This window comes from Erinaceus europaeus, chromosome 20, assembly GCF_950295315.1.
Source record: "Erinaceus europaeus chromosome 20, mEriEur2.1, whole genome shotgun sequence".
Classification (NCBI taxonomy): domain Eukaryota; kingdom Metazoa; phylum Chordata; class Mammalia; order Eulipotyphla; family Erinaceidae; genus Erinaceus; species Erinaceus europaeus.
Genome location: NC_080181.1, coordinates 47583509 through 47598217, shown reverse-complemented (window position 1 = coordinate 47598217; position 14709 = coordinate 47583509). Strand labels below are relative to the sequence as shown.

The 14709-nt window shown below is 43.9% G+C and overlaps 1 long non-coding RNA gene across 1 annotated transcript in view; it reads right to left on the bottom strand.

Annotated features, from left to right (window-relative positions):
- The window catches only part of LOC132534925 (uncharacterized), a 150038-nt gene that overhangs the window by 55864 nt on the left and 79465 nt on the right, over positions 1-14709 (bottom strand). The window lies entirely within an intron of this gene.

The window sequence follows — 14709 nt, the reverse complement described above, 5'->3', positions numbered from 1 at the left end:
TCCCTGATCCCTCTTGAACTTCCCAAACCTACAACATTAACTGAAGTTACAGAAACATTAACTGCTTGAAATTGCAGACTTGGATACTAAACACTGGTTTTACCAAGAGCCTTGAGTACTTATAACTAGAAGCCTTGCCACCTGAAAGATCACCAGTGTGTGTGTAAATTGCTTCCTTGCTGTGTTTAATTAGTAGTTGGAAGCCTTTCTTCATCAGAGGCACTTGTTTTTCAATTTATGTTTTGAAGTAATCACAGACTCCTGAAGTTGCAATGATAGTGCACAGCAAAGCTGTGCTCCCATGACCCTAATAACATCCCATCACATCTTACGAAACTACAGTGCATTATAAACATTAGGAAACTTGCCTTGACACAATGCAGATAGTTAAGCAGAGCTCAAACTTGACTTGGATTTCGCCTGTGTTTGAATGCACACAGTGTTCTTGAGTTTTGTTTTTGTACATAATTCTCTGACATTTTAGTCCATGTCTAGGTTCCTATCACCACCACAATCACAACGCAAAGTACTAACCACTGTATGATCACAGTGCCACACCGCCTGTGACTCACCGCAATCAAGATACAGAACTGACTTATCACTACAAAGGAACTAACCTCAGCCTGCCCCTTGGCTGATGCCCTCTCCCCTTCCCTAGCCACTGACTGATCTGTCTCTCTAATTTGCTCGCTTGGAGACTGCTACATAGAACCATTCCTGGGAGTCGGGCTGTAGCACAGCGGGTTAAGTGCAGGTGGCGCAAAGCACAAGGACCGGCATAATGATCCCGGTTCGAACCCCGGCTCCCCACCTGCAGGGGAGTCACTTCACAGGCGGTGAAGCAGGTCTGCAGGTGTCTATCTTTCTCTCCTCCTCTCTGTCTTCCCCTCCCTCTCTCCATTTCTCTCTGTCCTATCCAACAACGACAACAACAATAATAACTACAACAATAAAACAACAAGGGCAACAAAAGGGAATAAATAAATTAAATAAATTAAAAAAATAAAATAAAATAAATAAAATTAAAATTAAAAGAACCATTCCTATGTACCTTTAGCAAATGACTTTTTCACTCAGTGCAAGATCCTTATGATCCATGCAAATCATTTCTGTCCATTACCTGTTTGTTCCTTTATGTTTGAGACATTTTGGAAGAAAGAGATTGCGCATGACTTAGAATTCCATTTTGCAATTTGCAAAGAAAATGTGTAGCACATGATACCTTTGCAAGTATTTTGGGTTTGGAATTTGAGAATGGCTTCCTAAGTAGAAGATTTAAAAGGCAAATTTCCACAAACTTAGAGGGCTGCTTTTATGAAGTATTCTGCCTTTAAGAGCAAGTAACAGTATCATAAAAGAGCAAGAAACAGGGATTCAGGTGGCAGTGCAGTGGGTTAAGCACACGTGGCACAAAGCGCAAGGACCAGTCTAAGGATGCTGGTTCGAGCCCCTGGCTCCCCACCTGCAGCAGAGTCGCTTCACAGGCAGTGAAGCAGGTCTGCAAGTGTCTGTCTTTCTCTCTCCCTCTCTGTCTTCCCCTCCTCTCTCTATTTCTCTCTGTCCTATCCAACAATGATGACATCAATAACAATAATAACTACAACAATAAAAAAACAAGGGCAACAAAAGAGAATAAATATTTTTAAAAAATTAAAAAAGAGCAAGAAACATTCATGATGAACTTATAGCACAAGGAGAAATTATCTTGGGTTACGTATCCTGCCAGGTTTTGAATTGCAGAAGTTTTAATGAAAAGTTACACAGGATAGAAAATGTATTTGCTGTGTGTAATTTTGTTATTTTTTTCTCTCTTCTTTAATTCCCTTCTTTCCAGTTCCCCTTTTTATTATTTCAAATTAAAAGCTCGCCCAGGAAGTAAGAGTAGCTAAGCTGCAAAATGCATACTTGAGTCTTAAAGAAACAGTATTATAAAACATGCTTTGACTTGTTAAGACCACTACAATTTTCCATACAGAAGGAGCCATATTTTGTAGCACTTGTGACATTACGAACCTCAGGAGCTTTTCCCTATAACAACACAGGAATCTGTCACTGACGGAAGCAGTGCAGTGAAATGAAGTTTGAACAGAACGAAGGTGGATAAAAAGTGACAGTACCAATTTCTACAGTGAGAAAACAAAGGTAAAACAGGCAATGGAAAGGGCTGGGCTGTGATGGATCTACTTAAGTGCCCATATTACCAAGTGCAAGGACCCAGGTTCAAGCCCCCTCTCTCCACCTGCAGGGGTAAGCTTCATGAGTGATGCAGCAGGTCTGCAGGTGTCTTATCTTTCTCTTTCCCCTCTTCTCTACCCCCCTCAATTTCTCTCTGTCCTATTCAATAAAAATTAGGGGGGGATGGCTGCCAGGATTAGTGGCTTCATAGTGCTGGTACTGGGTCCCAGCAATAACCCTGGTGGCAAACACACACACACACACACACACTTAAAAAAAAAAAAAAAAACAGGTAATGGATTAATACCACCGCAGATTCCTGGATGAGAATCTATTTTCCCCCAGGTTGTTTTTCCCTAGACAGTTAAAGTCATTTTGCAGAAATATTAAAAAAACTACAGGAGTAAACTGAGGGCAGTGGATACCAGGAATTTCTCTTTTTCTTTCAACGCTACAGTACTGTACCAGCCTCTTCTCTCCATCCTGCCCCCAGTTCCAGCTCTACGGAATGACTAGAAGGCAAAGTGCTCCAAAACAAAACCACAGTAGCAATATTCATTCTATGTGGAGTTTGTGATGTTCTCTGCATGGGCAGACTAACTGTGCCATGACAGTAGCAGGTTCCTGGTTGTGTTGTTGCTTTTTAATCTGAGATGCCATTCTTAGAATCCATCCAGTATATGTGTGACGAGTATTCAACATGTGAGAGCTTGTTTGGATCAGCTGTAGCAGGAACATGCAGAGTCTGGGCTGGCTGACTCAAGTGATGCGTAAAAGCTGATGTGTCATCAATTAGCTTACATAAATTAGCTTACATAAAAATACACACAGTTTTGGGTTGGTTGGTTTTTTAGATAGACCCAGAAAGGCAGAGAGAGAGAGAGACAGAGAGAGACCACAGAGACTACAGCACCCTACTTCCTTTAATGTGGTAGGAGCTGGGCTCAAACTTAGGTCCCAAGCACGACAAAGCAGTGCACCTTCCAAGTGAGCTATTTCACCAGCCCAGACACTCTGCTTCATGATTAGAGATTCTCCACCCCACCCCCACAGGCAAGGCAGCTCCCCAACCATGGCCTTCGCATTGCTTATGCACTGGAGACTCCACAGACAGCAGGTCACCTCACTGATCTCCCCCCCACCCCCACCCAGAACAAGGAGAAGAACACAGAGGAGGTCCCGTATTTTCAGGGGTTGATTCACTAGTGGACAGGAAATGGGTCTAAAGACCAGACTGTCAACAAAACCATTCTGTATCTTGCCCAGACCCCTGGACCACTGCAGCCCAGGAAGTTGAAAGCCCAACCACATCTTGCACCACAGGAGTCAACAGCATAACTAAGCATGACTATGAGGACACAGAGGGAAGCATGCTGCAGAGCCACTGTTTGAAAGTGCAGTTATAGGTCAGCTATCTTTCTGAGCTGACATGGGGGAGCCAGCTAGGAGCCAAAGTACTTCCTTAAAATGGTCTCTCCCGCCTAAATGAAAATACATGGAACAAAGAATGTATGCATATGCAATAGAAAAAATATGATTGTAAAGCACAGATGTGTCCAGTTTCCTTTATTTTCCTTATATTTAGAAAATTGTATTTATTTATCTTGCAAACACAGGCAGGCACACATGCACCACTGGGGTTTGGCTTTTTAAGTGCTTGGGACTGAATTTGAGACTTCTGGGATCTCCAGCAGGAACTACCTTGTTAATCCCCTTCACCTTCCTTGGGAGAGGATAAAGTCAGAGATTCCTGGTGACCTCACAGGGTGCCCATTTCTGAGGGGAAGAATTTAAAAACAAAGTTTTACTTTTGTTGTTCTATTCTTAATTCAACACCTGGTCCCTTTTTTTCAATAAATGCAAAAGTGCCAGGGGAAACTGTTAACAGCAAATACCTACTTCTATCTTATCTGGAAGAACAATAGCAAAAAAAGAAAAAGAAAAAATATCAAGGGGCCAGGTGCTAGTGCACCCAGTTAAGTGCACACATTACAGTGCACATGGATCCAGGTTGAAGGCCCTGGTCCCCACCTGCAGGGGGAAATATTCACAAGTGGTGAAGCAGTGCTGCAGGTGTCTCTCTGTCTCTCTCCCACTCTATCTCCCTTTATCCTCTCAATTTCCTCTCTATCCAATAATAAATAAAATACATTTTTAAAAAGAAAGGAAAAGATGCCAAAAGATAACTTATCTCAAAAACAAATGGTCACAAACACTAACAGCTACTCCCTTAGGTGGGAAGCCATCATGTGGCTTGCTTTGTTTTTAATAAATGTAACTGCACTGCATTTGTACTCTTGAATAGCCACCTACAGAATTATTCCTCCAGAAATACAACAACAAGAATTCTCAGATTGGGGTGATAAATCAGCCTGGGAGAGCAGCAACTTACATCTCAGAATGGGGGGGTCCATCCCTGGCACCACCTTATACCAGAGCTGAGCAGTGTTCAGCTCCTCTCTCGTCCTCTTTCGTTCTTGCTCTTGTAATATACAAATGAACAGATCTTTCTTGAAAACAACTCTCACTGCAGTATGAAGGTGTTTCAAATAGTATTGATGAGGCCAGGGGGTGGCATACTCCACAGAGCAGACACTTTACCATGTATGAGGACCCCAGGTTCAAACCCAAGGCCTCTCCTGCAAGGAGGAAGCTTCACGAGTAGTGGAGCAGTGGCAGTGCTACAGGTGTCTTCTTCTCTATCTCCCTCACTTTTTATCACAAAAAAAAAAGAACATGGTCACAAGAAATGGTGGTGTTGTGCAGGCACTGACCTCCCAGAGCTAAAGATGGTGGGGAAAAAATAGGATTGATATTTACTAGGAGATTTCTGATAGTCTCCAACTTTTCTGATCACAAAGCAAAAGAAAGAAAAACAACCCTAATGTTGGGTGAATTTATTAAAGAATGCCCAGGCAAGACCACAACCCAGAAATAGTTCTCACATTCCTTCCTTTAAGAGAACTAGTCTGAATATTGCTAACAAGATGTTACACATTGTGTGTCTGTGCGCAGAAGTTACATAAATGTTCTGAAAACTTTTGCACAGTAGAGTGAGTCAGACAGCATGTCTTCTCATCTAGTCTTCTACATGTTGAGGCAACCAACAAGGTCATTCAGCTTTCTACTTTGTTTTGTTCTGTTTTTCTTTCTTATCTACTGATTAACCCATTTTTCTGGGAGTTAGGGGTGGGCATCCTAGACCAGTCATTCTCTGTATATCCTTGGTGGTTCATGAAGCTCTTGTCTCGGGTATCTGCACCTCTGTTCCTTCAGAGTCAGGAGTTTTAGATGCAGCCTTATCAGAGAACCACAATTCTGGCTTAGTCTCACAACAGTACCCCGGAAAGATGGAGGCTTCTGAAGCATTTCCTTGACACTGTGCAGTTCCTTTAACGCCAGGAAGGGCTGAGTTGTTGGGAAACAGGCAACAGGTGAACTTTGTTCCTTCTCTAGTCAAGCTTGACTGTCCACACCAGGTCTTTGACCATTCAGCATAATAGGACAGGTGCCAAGATAAATAGTCTCTCAGCAGGTTCCCAGGCACGAGTGCAGGGCTGGCCACCATTTCCTTATCTCAAGTCTGGTATGACCTGTGCACCTACTGTTGCCATTAACTGGCAGTTTGGCCCATACTCAGGGCAGGGCACAAGCTTCGAGAGATCTCTACCCTGGAATTAATCTCTATAGCTAAGACCCAAATCCTCAACTCCTGCACCATGGTCCCCTAGGGAGAAGAAGGTGTGAGAAATCACTGAAATAAATAAATCAGAAGTGAGTGCCCTCAGTAAGCATAAGAACTCCACAAGTCGTAAGTTCCCCAGGAGGAAATTGATTCAGAGGGTTTTTTTTTTCCTGAGTTTTGTGAAGTTTATACCATAGAATTAAATAACTCCAAAGCTGGAGCCTCTCCTGTTATCTACCTAGGGTCTGTCTCAATGTCCCACCAGGGTGGGGGGGGTATCTCTCCTTTTCTAAGTGGACAACCAAAATGTCCTGTTTTCCCAGAACTTTCCCCACTTCCCAGAATCCCTTCATTCCCATGAAAACCAGCACACTGAGGCAGCCTACCCTTATCCCTCTCATCAGGGGGAAAACCTACTCCCTAAGCCCCCACAGTGATCACAGGCCTTGAAGAGCCAATCACTGGCTTCAGAACCTCCAGCACCTAAAATTTACCTGGTGTCACCCAACCTCCCTGATGCAGAGTATCTTCCCAAAAAGACAAGACACCCATAGGGCCTGGGTGGTCCTGCCATTAGGATTTGTACTGGGAGATGGCAGCCAGTCCTCCAGCTTGTCTACTCTCCACCTCAGCCCATTCCAGGGGCCTCACATTCCCTATTCTGCTGAGGAGGCCCCAGACTGCATGAGGTTCCGGGTCACAGGTCACTTACACATGTCCTGAGTCCTCACTGCTGCACTGGAAGGCCTTTGTTTCCTTTTATCTCACTCTCTCCTCACCCTCTCTACCTCCTTTCCTCAATCTCTCTCTCTCTCTTGCATTTAAAAAACTCAGAATATTTATTTCCCAATGACTCTAGGTCACTTTCTTTCTCTTGATATTCTTTCCTTATTTTGGTTTTATTTTTTTCCACCAGATTTATGCTAAGACTCAGCACTGTACAACTCCACTGCTCCTGGTATTCATTTTCCCCCTTTTTGATAGTAGGTGAAAGACAAAGATAGAAGGACACAGAGAGGAGAGAGGCAAGACACTGCAACACTGCTCCACCACTCATAAAAGCTCGCCTTCTGACCTCCCCATACCTCCTAGAAGCCTCATGTACACATATCCTTTCATACCTTATTTTGCTTGAACCTCCCCTAAGTCCTAAACAAAACCCAGCTTCTGGGCCCACCCAGTGATTGGGGAGATTACAGTAGAACAGCTATCTTCACATTTCCCTGACTGTAAGTATCAGATGGGCAAGTTCTTGAGGCCAGGCGGTCAGCAAAGTAAGGACACAGTCTGTTTGCCATCTCAACTCTCTTTGACAATATAAAGGTCTCTCTCAAAGAAAAGGGGGGGTTCCCCCCAACACTCTCTTACCTTAGTAGGATTGTCCCCACCACCGCCCTGCAAACTGCTCATCCATCAGTGGGTTCCAGGTCTTGTCCTCAAGTTGGGGACCTCCATCCACAGCACCAGGGACAGAGTCCCGGGAAATCAGGGCATGCTGGAGCATGACTGACTGCATGAGGGACCTGTCATCTCTCAGAGGGAACCCAGGGATGGCTTTGAATGATAGGCTGGGCATTGGAGTCAGGGGGCACGAGGCCACTCAGATAGTAGAGTGCATGCCTGATCAGGGAACACAGCAGGTTGTGATTAGCTTTCCATGAACATGGAGCTCTTGAGATCCCAAGTCACTGCCTGGCGCGGAGACCCCAGGCCACTAAAGGAAGTGCACGGTCACTTGTTGGAAACTCATGTGACCACAGCTTGCTTTGTCCATCAGCTTCAGGCTCACCTCCTATCTCCTGTGACCCAGGCTCTTTTGCAAAGACTCCATTGCCCTGCTTAGACACAAGTGTCTTATGAATTCACTATTTGTCATCAGGTCTATCTGCTAGAACTTCTGTCTGTCCGCTTTGCCTATGTGCTACTTGGTATAGGATGAGAAACTCAATTGCCTCTAAGAGAGCCCAGGGAATTTTTATATTTATGACAGAGAGAGATGGGCATCGTTCTGCCTGTTTCCATTAACACAGACGGGCAATTAATGTGTTTGGTTCAAAAGCCTTCAAACATTGTATATCCATTTGCACGTTTAAATGGCTCTGTATAACCGTCAAGCAGGTGGTTAACTATATGTATAGTAAACTCAGAGAGAAACGGGTAATTTTCAATTATAATTGTCAGTTCACAGTTTACATGATAAGACTTTTTTGAATAGACCCATTAGCTGATTTAGCTTGCCGGGGTTTTTATAAATCATGGTTTATTTGCTTATTCTACTTTTAAAAGAGGAATTTTCAGCCTTCTCCCAGGAGTCGATAAATATTTACTTTGGTCTTTATGCCGCCCAAATGCCAAGTTTGACAATGAATGAAATATCACAGGCTTTATCCGAAGCAGCTGTTTGAACGCAACTGTTTTATTTGTTGTTTTGTTTAGTATTATTACTTAGATAATAGCTTGAAAGTTTTATTCATTGGCTATTAATTTGTTTTTTTATAAATAAAATCAAAATAGGGCTGCATCGCAGCTTCTTCCAATTTTATGACATAGTGTACTTTCCCGGTAATGCGGGCTGACAATAGCACCTTCCCAGCCAGCGAGGAGCTGGCCCATTTTCCTAAATGATATCCTCTAAAGCAAAACTCTGAAATAGATGGCACTGACTTACACATCATAAAAATCTGATGATTTTTGTCACTGCGGATATTATTTCTCTCTCCCAGGCACCAGAATGCATTTAAAAGCCTCCAGTTTGGGCTTTTACAGCACAATGTGCAATGTGAGATTTCAAGTCTATGGGCAAAACAGCCAAATGAGTGTCGAGACAGGGAATGCCATTCTGGAAACTACTTCCAACCTTCTTGACTTTGGGGGAGCTGCTCAAGTCTGCTTTTGAGGTGCTCCATGCTCAGGCAGGAATGTTTTGTCCCTGATGCACAAAAAGAGACCTGGCGGGGGGTGGGGGGGAGGGGGTAGTGTTATGGGCTGGAAGATGGTGCACCGAGTTAAGCTCACACTGTAGTAAGTTCAAGGACCAGTGCAAGGATCCAGGTTGGAGCCCCCTGGCTCCTCACCTGCAGAGAAGACATTTCACAAGTGGTGAAGGAGGTCTTCAGGTGTCTATTTTTCTATCTCCCTCTCTACCTCCACATCTCCTCTCAATTTTTTGCTGTCTTATCTAATAAAGTGGAAAAATGGCTGCCAGAAGCAATGATTCCATAGTGCCAGCACCAAGCCCCAACATAACCCTGGAGGGAGGGAGCCCCAACATAACCCTGGAGGGAGGGAGGGAGGGAGGGAGGGAGGGAGGGAGGGAGGGAGAGAGAGAGGGAGGGAGAGAGAGAGAGGGAGAGAGAGAGAGAGGGAGAGAGAGAGAGAGGGAGAAAGAGATTCCCAAAAGTTGGGAGTCCCAATGGTCTTCCTTATGGGGTGGCTGACCCAACTGCTTTCACCGTTGACCTCCTTCCTGGCCTGTCCTCCTGCGTCCATCATCTGCCCGTGAACTACCTGAACAGCGTGTGAAGCAGGGCACCTCAGCCTGTTCCTTTGGGTCCTGCCAAGTGTGTTTGCTGCTGAGCAGGAGCACTCAGTGGTTTGGCACAGCCATTCTCAGCCATGATAACTGACCTTCAAGACAAGTCCTCAGAGACAAGCCTCCAGGAGGAATCCGGGCCAGACAAAGCACTAGAGATAGAAGCTGTGTGGTGTTGCACCCAGTGAGCACACATGTTGCCCGAGCACAAGGACCAGGGTTCAAGCCCTGACAATCCCCACCTGCAGGATTCAGGAATGATGAGGTAGTGTTGCAGGTATCTCTCTTTATCTATCTATCTATCTATCTATCTATCTATCTATCTATCTATCTGCCTATCTACCTAACTAATCTATCTCTCACTCTCTCTTTCTATCTGAGAGTTGACCCAGAGTTTTGAAACTCTGAAAAAGATAATGAGGTTCACCCACAAGGTATAAGTCCCCTAACATAAAGGAACATAACAGATACTCAGTGGGAGTCGGGCGGTAGCACAGCGGGTTAAGCACAGGTGGCATGAAGCTCAAGGGCTGGCCAAAGGATCCTGGTTCGAGCCCTTGGCTCCCCAACGGCAGGGGAGTCACTTCACAGGTTGGTGAAGCAGGTCTGCAGGCGTCTTTCTCTCCCCCTCTCCGTCTTCCCCTCCTCTCTCCATTTCTCTCTGTCCTATCTAACAACGACGACATCAATAACAACTACAACAACAATAAAAAACAACAAGGGTGGGAGTCAGGCGGTAGCACAGTGGGTTAAACACAGGTGGCCTGAAGCACAAGGACCAGCGCAAGGACCGGCGTAAGGATCCCGGTTCCAACTCCCGGCTCTCCACCTGTAGGGGGGTCGCTTCACAGGTGGTGAAGCAGGTCTGCAGGTGTCTTTCTCTCCCCTCTACCTTCCCCTCCTCTCTCCATTTCTGTCTGTCCTATCCAACAACAACAACATCAATTTCAACAATAACTACAACAATAATAATAAAAAAAACAAGGGCAACCAAAGGGAAACTAAATAAATAAATATTAAAAAATATTTTTAAAAATATACTCAGTAACTGTCAGATGAATCCTGGAAAGTGGCATGTGTTTTCTTCATTTCAGTGATGTCACCAGCTAAATTTGGTTCCAGGGTATTTTAATATCTAGATCATTCTTCTGTTCCCTCCCTGGAGTACAACCCTACCCAATAATCGCAAAATAAACTCTCTTTTCCTCTCTCATAGTAGTTCTTGGAGGTCTAGTTCAGTTACCACCTAAGATCCTGGTGGTCCACTTTCTACCAAGTACCTACAGAAACATCCACCTTGCAGGAGAAAAGTCATGGGAAACAGGGCTTAGAGGAGAACTGTTTCTCCAAAGGAGTTGGGTGCTCAGCCTTGAAGGTCAGACACTATCAGAAGGCGATATTCTATCAGTGTGTGGCACAGAAGAAGGAAAAATAACACAAAGGTCGCCTTAAAGGTCAAAGCACTGCTGCAAAGAAAACTAAATCTATCCCGTGCTTTCATAATGTATCTAGATTTTGGGAGAAGAAAAACACATTTTATATCCAATTGCTTTCATGAATCAACACCTTTTTTTTTAACAGTTAAAAAAAGATATTGGGGGGACTGATGGTTTATAGTCAAAAGTTAATTAATTCAGTTTTGGGTACATGTGTAAAATTTCTCAGTTTTCCGCAAAATGTCCTACCCCACCCCCACACCTGGGTCCTCTTTCACCATTGTGCACCAGGACTTGAAAGCTGCTCCCCACCCTGAGTCCTTTCCTTGGTGCAACGCACCAAATCTAGGCCAAGTTCTGCTTTGTGTTTCCCCTTCTGTTCTTATTTCTACAGTTTCACCCTCTCGCTTTTATTGGGTTTAACTTTATACATCCCTTTGCTTTTCGTTTAAAACATTATTGAGGGTTAAATAAGGGTTAATATTGAGGGTTACAGTGTAGTTTTTTTTAACACATAGACACAACCTCTCACCCCCCCTCCCCTTGATTGGTGACTAGAAGACACAACAGGACCCCAGTGTCCCTTCATCCCATCCCTCTCTCTCCTTTGTCAGAGTCCTTTGCTTGGGTGCAAGATGTCACAACCAGGCCAAGTTTCACCTTATATTTTCCTTTTCATTCTTCTTTAATATTTATTTATTTATTAATAGAGACAGAGAAATTTATTTATTTATTTACTTATTAATAGAGACAGAGAGATTTATTTATTTATTTATTAATAGAGACAGAGAAATTGAGAGGGGAGGGAGATAGAGAAGGAGAGAGACAGAGAGACACCTGAAGCGCTGCTTCAGTACTCATGAAGCTTTCCCCTCACAGGTGGTTCAAGACCAGTGCCTTGGCACTATAATGTGACTGCTTACCCAGGTGCACCAACGCCTGAGCCTTCTCTTTCTTTTCTTTGTTCTAATGTATCTAGATTTTTGAAGATCACTAGGCGTGATTCTGTAAACGTCCGTAAGTCCCCTGATGTTTCCTTTTTTGTTCACCAGAGAAATGTTCCTCGCTGGCATGTGATGGTGCTGAGGATTGAACCTGGGATCTCTGGTGTCTCAGGCATGAATGTCTGTTGCATTAAGTCTGGTGTTATATCGCTAACCCACCTGCCACTTTTGAGAGCACTGAGGAACATTCTAAGTATAAAGGTTAAGAAGTAAAGAAGTTCGACTTCTACTAGGCCAGCAGAGATAGGAACTCTTCCTTGAACTTGCCTGATGACAAAATCCCCTGGGATATGTGCTGCAAGCAGAGGTTTCTGGACACTCCATGACCCTTCTGATTCAGATCTGTCAAAGGAGGAAGCTGTTGGCAAGTCCAGTAATTTGGGGACTCTGACTTTGACAGCTTCTGTTGTTATCAAAGCAGAAAGGAGAACTCTAGATGTTGAGCTCAGGCTTTGCAGTTCCAGGAACACTTGGGAGGAAGAGACACCAGGAGGTGGCCAATCTGTGTCATTTTAGGGTTGTGCAATTGCACAGTGGTAATGCACACATCAGACTTTCATGCTGGCACCTTGGAGGTTGAAGGTTCAATTCCCAGCACCACCATAAAGCCAAAGTTCTGCAGTGCTCTGGTCTCTAACTTATTAAAAGTCAGTAAGTACATCTTTTAAAAGTCAAAGTGTATAAAATCAGTAAATCAATAGGGTATATTATACCAGTAGTATGTAAGTCAATGTGTATAAAATCAATAAATATATCGTTTAACAGTTAAAGCATATAAGTCAGATGAGGAGTTTGGATGGGTCATCACTTCAAGGTAAGACAAGATGAGAGATGAGTGTGAGGGATGGTAAATGGAGGGGAAGGAGACAAGGACAAGGGACACTCAGATGAGAATTCAAGAATAAAAGAAGTCCACAAATAAGCCTGACCCATCACTGACCATGACCACGTATAATCTCACCAGGTCAGCCTAAGCCACCTAGACCAAGTTCATCTGAAATCTGGAGTCCATAATGAGAAGGGCTTGCTTAATGTCTACTATTGACTTCACTAGGACCTGAGTCAGTCCTCCACAATACACAGGGAGGGTCATTCAGAGCTTCCCAGGAAGCTCTGTCTTTCTCCGTGGCTCTCTCGCCCATGTCTGCTGCTATTTGGAACACAGTGAGGGAGGCTGGAGAGAAGCTATGAAATACCCTGCAAGGTTAGAGTAGCAGTAAAGGTCTCACAATGAGAATAGTAACTGACAAAAGCACTTTGAACCTTTATAACCTGAAGTAAAAGTAAGGATTATGTCTCATTTGGGGAACACTAGTAGAAAGTACTTTCACTGGTTTATTTTTTTGCCAGTCACCCATCCATTCACCCCCCACACACACACACAAACTGAGGGATGATGAGGCTTCCTTCTGTCCCTCATTCATTTTCTTTTCATTCATTTTTATCAGTGATTTAATAATGTTCTAGAGGATGATAAGATTACAGAGTTATAATTCCACACCTCACCCACTTCCAAAGGTTTGTGTACTTCTTCAAGCTCCTGCAATCATAGTCCCCCAGATATGGAATAAGGATTGCTGGGTATAGAACTGGGAACTTCAAACATATATGCCCTGAGCTCTACTGCTGAGAAATGCTCCTGGTCTTAGAGGATAATTACAATTAATCAAACTTTATATTTTATTTCTGTGTTGTGTGTGTGTGTGTGTGTGTGTGTGTGTGTAGGGGTGCTAGTGATCAAACCCAGGACCTCATAGATGCAATGGACCTTCACATCCATTCATAAGTGGTTCATCAAGATGTGCTTGAAGTCCATTGTCTCAACAAAATGTCGGCCATTCCAAATCACTGCCGTGGTGGTTGCTCACAAGCTCGTTTCAGAGTAGAAGACATGGGGCCAGGTGGTGGCACACCTGGCTAAGTGTTCACATTACAGAGTAGAAGACATATATTAAAGTATTAATCTCAGTGTTTATCTGGTCCACAAGAACAACACTGTCACCACACAACACGCTGAAAAAACTTAGTCCCTTCAGGCTGACCTCTGGCCTGGTCTCTGTGCCAACCTCTGAAGTAATTGTTTGCTCTGGCTACACTGCACACTCATGTAGAGGCACCACTACAGCCAGAGTCAAGGGGCCACTCTTTCTTCTAGGAATTCACACACATAAATAGGTTTGGGAAACACACCAGCATGTTCTTAGACTTCCTCTCCCCCTGCTGCTTTTCAGAATTTAGGTCAGTTTCTATCTCTAGATCTTCCTGTTCCCATTTACTGGAGGGCAGTTTGGTTTTCCCCCAGGGGACACAGTAAACACTGCAACTGGGTCACTCTCTAACATCAGTCATGTCTTCCTCCTTGGGAAAGGTGATCCTCTTGACTTCCACAACCAAATGGGAGCAGTGTAGAGTCAGAAGACCTGACTTGGGAACAGGTTGAGTTTCTAAGAAGGAACTCCAGAAATAGAACTCAATGTCAGGACGCTCAACAGCATTTACATGGGAAGTAGATTCTAATATTTTTTTTAAAGTCTGTCTCTTCAGGTCTAGGTGCTCAGAGAAAGAGTGAGGAAAAAGATGAAAAAAAAGAATAAAAGAAAAGGATATTGAAGTCCAGGTGATTCTGAGAAATGTCTTAGATCCAGACCTCAGATGAGATGAAAGACAAAATGAGGAAGGAATGAGCAGTGTCTCTAGATACTCAAAAGGTGACCTTCTTCCTAAGTGTTTTGATGATGTTCTCCTGGCTTTTGGCCTCTACCTTGTTGCCAATACTAGCATTTCTGCCCAGAGGCTGCAAGTGTTGGCAAAGTTATATTCCCATTCGCCCCTGGATCTCAGTTCTAATTCAGACATTTTTGCTGAAGGCCTCGTACA